This window comes from Palaemon carinicauda, chromosome 3, assembly GCF_036898095.1.
Source record: "Palaemon carinicauda isolate YSFRI2023 chromosome 3, ASM3689809v2, whole genome shotgun sequence".
Lineage (NCBI taxonomy): Eukaryota > Metazoa > Arthropoda > Malacostraca > Decapoda > Palaemonidae > Palaemon > Palaemon carinicauda.
This window is the reverse complement of record NC_090727.1, coordinates 36,846,503-36,856,055: the sequence shown is the minus strand read 5'-3', so window position 1 is coordinate 36,856,055 and position 9,553 is coordinate 36,846,503.

Genomic DNA, 9,553 nt, shown 5'->3' with positions numbered 1-9,553 from the left:
TGGAATAATTTTGCTACTGTTTATGTGATTTTAGGTCTAGTTACTTTTCTGCAAATTGGTGATACTGCAATCAACAAATATTAGTTTTTTTCCAAGGTCGTATTCAGCAAACGTCTGTTTGTATTATTTCGTAACTCAGGCAACAAAGTCATTATCAATATATTGCTTTATTACAAAATATCAACAGAATATGAGAAAATAGATATCTATTTTCTCATATTTTTTTATTTTATATATTGCATAAACAACTATGTCATAGCGTCGTCTGCTCCGAGACCATTAATTGGCATGTTTGCTATAAGGGGGTTAGCTGATTACAAAAGAAAAAAAAATGCTACTGTACTTCATGAAAGGAAGTGCAATATAAAAATAAATGAATTTATTACACGGGAATGATAATTTTAGGGTTATATTATATCTCTCGTCAGTTTGAGTACTTGTATGTCAATAGTTGGATGTTTGAAGGGTGTCAAACTCCCTTATACAACTTTTTCTCAAGTGTTAAGACGCAGGGTGATTTTGGGGGTAAATTTTCGTGAAAAAAGGTGCGTCTTATCACACGGAAAATACGGTATATACACACACACACACACACACACACACACACACACACACACACATATATATATATATATATATATATATATATATATATATATATATATATATATATATATATCGTCATCTCCAACGCATACTGACGCAAAGAGCCTCGGTTAGATTTCGCCAGTCGTCTTTATCTTCAGCTTTAAAATCAATTCTTCTCCATTCACCATCTCCCACTTCACGATTCATAGTCCTCAGCCATGTAGGCCTATATCTTACAACTCACAGTAAAGGAAAGTGTTGATCGTAGTCAGAATGGAGATGACATTGAGCTAATTAGCTGAGACCGTAAGGACTAATATGAGAGAGAGAGAGAGAGAGAGAGAGAGAGAGAGAGAGAGAGAGAGAGAGAGAACTTGCTTTTGGTACTATTCTTCGGATCCTTTTACCCACGTTTTTTTTCTCTTTCATATTATTATCCCTGCGTGTCATATGAGGCGAATAAAAGGGACGGGACGAGGGGGCTGGGAACCCCCTCTCCTGTATAAAAATCCTACGAGGCATCAACAAAGAGATGGAGCTGGGGGGAGAGTGACTGCTCCCCGCACTCTAGTTTTGGGTTGTCTTAATGTGCGTGGATGTAGTACGATAGAGAGTAAAAGATGTGAGATTGGAAGTATGTTTAGAAGTAAAAGGATGGATGTATTGGCCTTGTGTGAGACAAAGATGAAAGAAAAGGGTGAAGTGATGATTGGTGAAATGTCTGGTAGAGTGTCTGGGATTGAAAGGGGAAGAGCGAGAGAGGGTGTGGCTTTATTGCTGAGTGAATGGATGACAGGTAAAGTAGTGGAATGGAAGGAGATATCATCTAGGTTAATGTGGGTAAGGGTTAGGTTGGGTAGCGAATGTTGGGCGTTAGTCAGTGCGTATGGGCCAGGTAGTGAGAAAAGTGAAGAAGAGCGGAATGAGTTCTGGAATGAATTAACTAGTTGTGTAGAAGGACTGGGTAGAAGGAATTATGTAGTTGTCATGGGTGACTTGAATGCTAGAGTGGGCGCTGGAGAGGTAGAAGGTGTCATTGGGAAGTATGTCGTACCAGGTGAAAATGAGAGTGGCGAGAGACTGGTAGATATGTGTGTTGAACAAGAGATGGTAATAAGTGCTAGCTTTTTTAAAAAGAACGATAAAAATAAGCATACATGGGTAAGAGTGGCAAATGGAAGAGTAGTAGGAAGGGCATTAATGGATTATGTGTTGATAACTAAAAGAATGATTGGAAGATTGAAAGACGTGCACGTGTTTAGGGGTATGGCTAACGATATGTCTGATAATTTTTTGGTGGAAGGAAAATTAGTTGTAGCAAAAGAGTGGGGGAATAGAGTAGGTGGATGTAAAAGGGAGCTAGTGAGGGTTGAAGAGCTAATAAAACCGGGGGTAAAAAGTAAATATCAGGAAAGGTTGAAAATGGCATATGACAAGGTGAGAGTAAGAGAAACTGGTAATTTAGAGGAGGAGTGGAAGTTAGTAAAAGAAAATTTTATTAGGATTGCAAGTGATGTATGTGGCAAGAAGGTTGTTGGAGGCAGCATGAGGAAGAGCAGTGAATGGTGGAATGAAGGAGTGAAGGTAAAAGTGGAAGAGAAAAAGAGGGCTTTTGAAGAATGGCTGCAGAGTAATAGTATAGAGAAGTATGAAAAATATAGAGAGAAAATTTTGGAAGTAAAGCGCAAGGTACGTGAGGCAAAGAGGGCAGCTGACCTGAGGTGGGGTCAGGGATTGGGTCAGTCATTTGAAGAGAATAAGAAGAAGTTTTGGAAAGAAGTGAAGAGAGTAAGCAAGGCTGGCACAAGAATTGAAGAGACAGTGAAAGATAGAAATGGAAGGTTGTTAAAAGGAGAGGAAGCAAGGGAAAGGTGGGTGGAATATTTTGAAAGTTTGCTGAATGTTGAGGATAATAGGGAGGCTGATATAATTGCTGTTCCAGGTGTCAAGGTGCCAGTGATAGGAGATGAGAATGAGAGAGAGATTACAATAGAGGAAGTGAGGAGAGCACTAGATGAAACGAGAGTAGGAAAAGCATCTGGTATGGATGGTGTGAAAGCTGAGATGTTGAGGGAAGGGGGTGTGATTGTACTTGAATGGTTGGTGAGATTGTTTAATATGTGTTTTGTGTTGTCAGTGGTACCAGTAGATTGGGTTAGTGCATGTATTGTACCACTATATAAGGGTAAGGGAGATGTGTATGAGTTTTGTAATTCAAGAGGTATTAGTTTGTTGAGTGTAGTTGGAAAAGTGTATAATAGAGTATTGATTAATAGGATTAAGGATAAAACAGAGAATGCAATCTTGGAAGTACAGGGTGGTTTTAGAAGAGGTAGGGGTTGTATGAATCAGATTTTTACAGTTAGGCAGATATGCGAGAAATGTTTAGCAAAAGGTAAGGAGGTGTATGTTGCATTTATGGATCTGGAGAAAGCATATGATAGAGTTGATAGGAAAGCAATGTGGAATGTGAGGAGGTTATATGGAGTTGGTGGGAGGTTGTTGCAAGCAGTGAAAAGTTTCTACAAAGGTAGTAAAGCATGTGTTAGAATAGGAAATGAAGTGAGTAATTGGTTTCCGGTGAGAGTGGGGCTGAGACAGGGATGTGTGATGTCGCCGTGGATGTTTAACTTGTATGTTGATGGAGTGGTGAGAGAGGTGAATGATCGAGTGCTTGGACGAGGATTAAAACTGGTAGGCGAGAATGACCATGAATGGGAGGTAAGTCAGTTGTTGTTTGCGGATGATATTATACTGGTAGCAGACAAAGAAGAGAAGCTTGACCAACTAGTGACAGAATTTGGAAGGGTGTGTGAGAGAAGGAAGTTGAGAGTTAATGTGGGTAAGAGTAAGGTTATGAGATGTACGAGAATGTAAGGTGGTGCAAGGTTGAATGTCATGTTGAATGGAGAGTTACTTGAGGAGGTGGATCAGTTTAAGTACTTGGGGTCTGTTGTTGCAGCAAATGGTGGAGTGGAAGCAGATGTACGTCAGAGAGTCAATGAAGGTTGCAAAGTGTTGGGGGCAGTTAAGGGAGTAGTAAAAAATAGAGGGTTGGGCATGAATGTAAAGAGAGTTCTATATGAGAGAGTGATTGTACCAACTGTGATGTATGGATTGGAGTTGTGGGGAATGAAAGTGATGGAGAGACAGAAATTGAATGTGTTTGAGATGAAGTGTCTAAGGAGTATGGCTGGTGTAACTCCAGTAGATAGGGTTAGGAACGAAGTGGTGAGGGTGAGAACGGGTGTAAGAAATGAGTTAGCAGCTAGAGTGGATATGAATGTGTTGAGGTGGTTTGGCCATGTTGAGAGAATGGAAAATTGCTGTCTGCTAAAGAATGTGATGAATGCAAGAGTTGATGGGAGAAGTACAAGAGGAAGGCCAAGGTTTGTGTGGATGGATGGTGTGAAGAAAGCTGTGGGTGATAGGAGGATAGATGTGAGAGAGGCAAGAGAGCGTGCTAGAAATAGGAATGAATGGTGAGCGATTGTGACGCAGTTCCGGTAGGCCCTGCTGCTTCCTCTGGTGCCTTAGATGACCGCGGAGGTAGCAGCAGTAGGGGATTCAGCATTATGAAGCTTCATCTGTGGTGGATAATGTGGGAGGTTGGGCTGTGGCACCCTAGCAGTACCAGCTGAACTCGGTTGAGTCTCTGGTTAGGCTGGAGGAACGTAGAGAGTAGAGGTCCCCTTTTTTGTTTTGTTTCATTTGTTGATGTCGGCTACTCTCCAAAATTGGGGGAAGTGCCTTTGGTATATGTATGTATGTATTATTTATATGGTTTCTCTTCAATGTGATTTTGAAATTGGCCCCAACACTTTCTAAACAGTAAACTAGTTTCATTGCTTATGCCTAAACATTATTCTTTTGCGATTTCATTATAAGTTAACATCTTTTCTTTTGAAATGTTCACAATTCAATGAACTCTATTGTTCTACTTATAATATCACATATGGTAAGAGTGTTTGATAATTGAATTATTTTTATGAGCATTATTCTTCAGTCAAGTGATATATATATATATATATATATATATATATATATATATATATATATATATATATATATATATATATATATATATGTGTGTGTGTGTGTGTATGTATATATATGTATGTATATATGTATATATACATATATATATATGTATGTATATATGTATATGTAAGTATATATATATATATATATATATATATATATATATATATATATATATATATATATATATATATATATATATATATATTATATATATATATATATATATATACACATAATGCATATGTGTGTGTATGTACAGTATGTGTCTCTTGTGTGTTAGTGCGTGTGTGTATATGCATTTATTGTATGCACAGTAAAAATTAATGCTTGTGGATGCCATTAGATGAATCCCTCCATACAATAAAACAGAGTTGAGTAATTAAAATCTTCCATGCATCCCACATTGAAGATAATTGAATGTCTATTTCATGGAGATAATCTATTTCTCAAGTGGTAAAACAATGGTTAATATAAACTTCGTTTAAAACACGATCAAACGAATTACCCTTCGCATGTTCAGAAAACTGTTGTTCATGACTGTAATCTCCTTAAATAATCAAAACTAATTTAAGGAGACAATGTAAAAGAATCGAAGAAAATAGGGAATTGCAAATATTTGTCATTTGCATACAGATACGAACATGTTCATTCTGTCATTTATCTTAGCGTTCCTTTGTGCCACAGACTCATAGGTCTTTTATTCTCCTTGGTGAGGTGAATTGTGATTAGTGAACACTTAAGAGTAAATGAAAATATTTACCTGGATGGCAAAGGAACAATGCTTCTCACTCACAATAAAACAGACGATAAAGGCGACCAGATTACGAAAGTGTAAAAATCTCTATTCTAATTCAGTTACCAGTAATTACTTCTCATCGTTATTCATTAATGAGTGCCTGTTGTTTCCATAGATATTTCTGTTTGGGTTGTATCAATGTTTGTAATTGTTTTGCCCCCCTGTATTGGCGTATTTGGCGTGGCTAATTTTTACAATTTTATTCATAGTATTACTACAATTCGTTTGTTTTGTTATCGTCTGCATTACTTAATGCTATATATAGTGTAATATTGATTTTATGAAACCCTGTCAATATTGTATTAGCGTCGCTAATTTTTACAATCTTACTCATATTATTAGTACAATTAATTTTTGTTACCGTATTGATTTCTAGTGTAATATTGATTGTAAACACTTCATTTGTTTTTTTATTTGCATGGCTATTTAATCTTATTAATGTTATTAGTACAACTAATTGTTTCAGCTACCGTATCAATTTCTAGTGTAATAATAATTGTAAGCACTTCACTTATCATTGTATTAGCGTAGCTAATTTTTAATCTTACTCGTGTTATTAGTACAGTTGATTTGCTTAATTATCGCATTAATTTCTAGCGCAATAATTGTAAGCACTTATCTTATTTTTTTAACGTATCAATTTTTTTCTTTTTATGTTATTTGTATACTTCGTTTGATTAGTTATTAATTGTATAAGTTAATGTTATTCATATTGTAATACTTTATTTCATCTGCTAGTTTGTTCTCCCATCATCCCATCCTTAAATTGAAGTGTTTGTAGGTCATTTCACCGTCCCTATCCTATCCACTATCCTAAGCTTTCATCACCGTTTTGGTGGTATGCTGTCAGATCTAGATTATCTCTCAAACATAATAATTAAACTATTACATGGTGTCTAAGACCCACAAAATACTATTCCAAATGTGCGGCCCCGAGACTATGCAATAGACTCCCACGAGGCATCCGAATAATTGAAGATATTAAGGCTTTCAAGAGGAAACTGAAGACTTTCGTATAGGTAGGGTAAAGAAGCGATTGACTAATTACCGAAAAAAAATCTTCTTAGACGTTTATTTGTGATATTTATCATTATTACAGACTTTAAACAGAATGCAATCAATTAACAACCATCATATATTTATTATCATGACAATAATCATTATTTTTTGGGAGTAGACCCTCTTTTAAGCAGGTTTTATTAAAAGTGATTGCTGCCTCAGTGGCGTTAATCTTGTAATTAACTTTTTCTATTGTTCTTATTATCTTCTTCTCTTCATTTGAACAATCCGTCAGTAACTGGGAAAGGGACATATCAATAGGAAGGTGATGAAGACCATATCATTCACAATTTGTCTTTAATATATCACAACACATTGTAAAAGTACAGATAATATGTACAAAGTATATAACACTATCACAATGTTAGTGCACACAAAGTAATTGTCACTTTTATACAAAATTTATAAATTACGTGGTGTTAAGTTTAACACATCCTTCGACTCAACCGGTTTCGAGCAGTGAGAAGGTTTTCTGCTCATTGTCAAGAGTGAACTGAAATGCAGGTGTTGTTTTGATGGCTTATATACGGAGTCCTGCTACGAGATTCCATCTTCACTGGTTAAGAACCGCCCTAGGGCGGAGACCGTTAATCCTATTGGGTGGTGGCCTCTGCCTCGCCGGGATGTTTGGTGGGATTACTGGCTCTGGTTCTGTCAGGAGATAATCCCTGTTTTGACCTTCAGCTATATCAGTCCTGTCATAGTTGTTATTGCCTGGACTATTGTTGATAGTGGACCTTATACATGTTGGCAATAAGGTCCCTTCTTGCGTGGTGTTGAGGTTAGGTCTTTGTTGTTGAATAAAAATAGCTTCCATTATCCGGAGACGTCTACTGTCAGGGGCATGGCCGATGATTGTTACATTTTTCACTATATGCTCCCTTGTTGTCATGAAATTATGTTTTTGGAGGCAGTGCATTTTTATTGCACCCTGTTGCACGTGGCAAGATAATCTCTTAGAAAGACGCATCGTCGTCATCCCGATGTAGGTGCCAGGACATTCCTGGACGGGGCATTTATATCGGTACACTACGTTCGTCTTTTTCAAGTCATCTTGCATGGCGGGGGCAGGGTTGTTTTTCATTATCAAGTCTCGTGTTTTTGCTGATTGGTAATAAATTATGAGGTTGATTTCAGTATCCTCGGCCGTGGCAAAAACGTTGTTTTTTATTATATTTTTCATAATCTTTTCTTCTTCGTTGTAGTTTACGCTCATAATGCTTTTATAGTAAAGATTTATTTTTGCTGGCGTGTTGGTATCATTAGGGCCTTCATTCTGGTACCATTTCTCGATTTCTTTTTTAATTTGCCGATTAATGTCCTTATTCGTGAAGCCATTATTCACCAGAATTTTAGTAACTCTGTCAAGTTCCTCGTGGGTGCCTCTCCACGAAGAACAGTGAGAAATGGCTCTCCGAATAAAAGCCTTAATGGTGGCAGTTTTATACCGACTAGGGCACTCGCTGTCACCATTCAGACATAGGCCGAGATTCGTTGGTTTTACGTACACCGAGGTACTAAAACTATCATTGCTTGTTTCTACAAGGACATCAAGGAAGGGGAGACGTCCTTGGAGGCTGTGCTCTAGGGTGAACCTGAGCGAGCTGCATTCCTCGAAAATTCGGCGAAGTTCTTCTATGCTCTCCTGATTGGCCGTTTTTATGAAAGTATCGTCAATGTAGCGTACATAGAGGTCTGGTTTACTGATTTTTCGAAAAACTCTCTCCTCGACTACTCCCATATAAAAATTAGCAAAGAGGACGCCTAAAGGGGACCCCATAGCGACTCCATCTTTCTGAATAAATATATGGCCCTTATGGGTAGTGAAAGGGGCTTTCTTGGTGCATATTTCTAATAGTGCACGGAGAGAGGCCTCGGGGATGTTGAGGGTGGGTGTCGTTGTATCCCTATAAACTCTGTCCATTATGAAACAATAAAATTCATAATGGACAGAGTTTATAGGGATACAACGACACCCACCCTCAACATCCCCGAGGCCTCTCTCCGTGCACTATTAGAAATATGCACCAAGAAAGCCCCTTTCACTACCCATAAGGGCCATATATTTATTCAGAAAGATGGAGTCGCTATGGGGTCCCCTTTAGGCGTCCTCTTTGCTAATTTTTATATGGGAGTAGTCGAGGAGAGAGTTTTTCGAAAAATCAGTAAACCAGACCTCTATGTACGCTACATTGACGATACTTTCATAAAAACGGCCAATCAGGAGAGCATAGAAGAACTTCGCCGAATTTTCGAGGAATGCAGCTCGCTCAGGTTCACCCTAGAGCACAGCCTCCAAGGACGTCTCCCCTTCCTTGATGTCCTTGTAGAAACAAGCAATGATAGTTTTAGTACCTCGGTGTACGTAAAACCAACGAATCTCGGCCTATGTCTGAATGGTGACAGCGAGTGCCCTAGTCGGTATAAAACTGCCACCATTAAGGCTTTTATTCGGAGAGCCATTTCTCACTGTTCTTCGTGGAGAGGCACCCACGAGGAACTTGACAGAGTTACTAAAATTCTGGTGAATAATGGCTTCACGAATAAGGACATTAATCGGCAAATTAAAAAAGAAATCGAGAAATGGTACCAGAATGAAGGCCCTAATGATACCAACACGCCAGCAAAAATAAATCTTTACTATAAAAGCATTATGAGCGTAAACTACAACGAAGAAGAAAAGATTATGAAAAATATAATAAAAAACAACGTTTTTGCCACGGCCGAGGATACTGAAATCAACCTCATAATTTATTACCAATCAGCAAAAACACGAGACTTGATAATGAAAAACAACCCTGCCCCCGCCATGCAAGATGACTTGAAAAAGACGAACGTAGTGTACCGATATAAATGCCCCGTCCAGGAATGTCCTGGCACCTACATCGGGATGACGACGATGCGTCTTTCTAAGAGATTATCTTGCCACGTGCAACAGGGTGCAATAAAAATGCACTGCCTCCAAAAACATAATTTCATGACAACAAGGGAGCATATAGTGAAAAATGTAACAATCATCGGCCATGCCCCTGACAGTAGACGTCTCCGGATAATGGAAGCTATTTT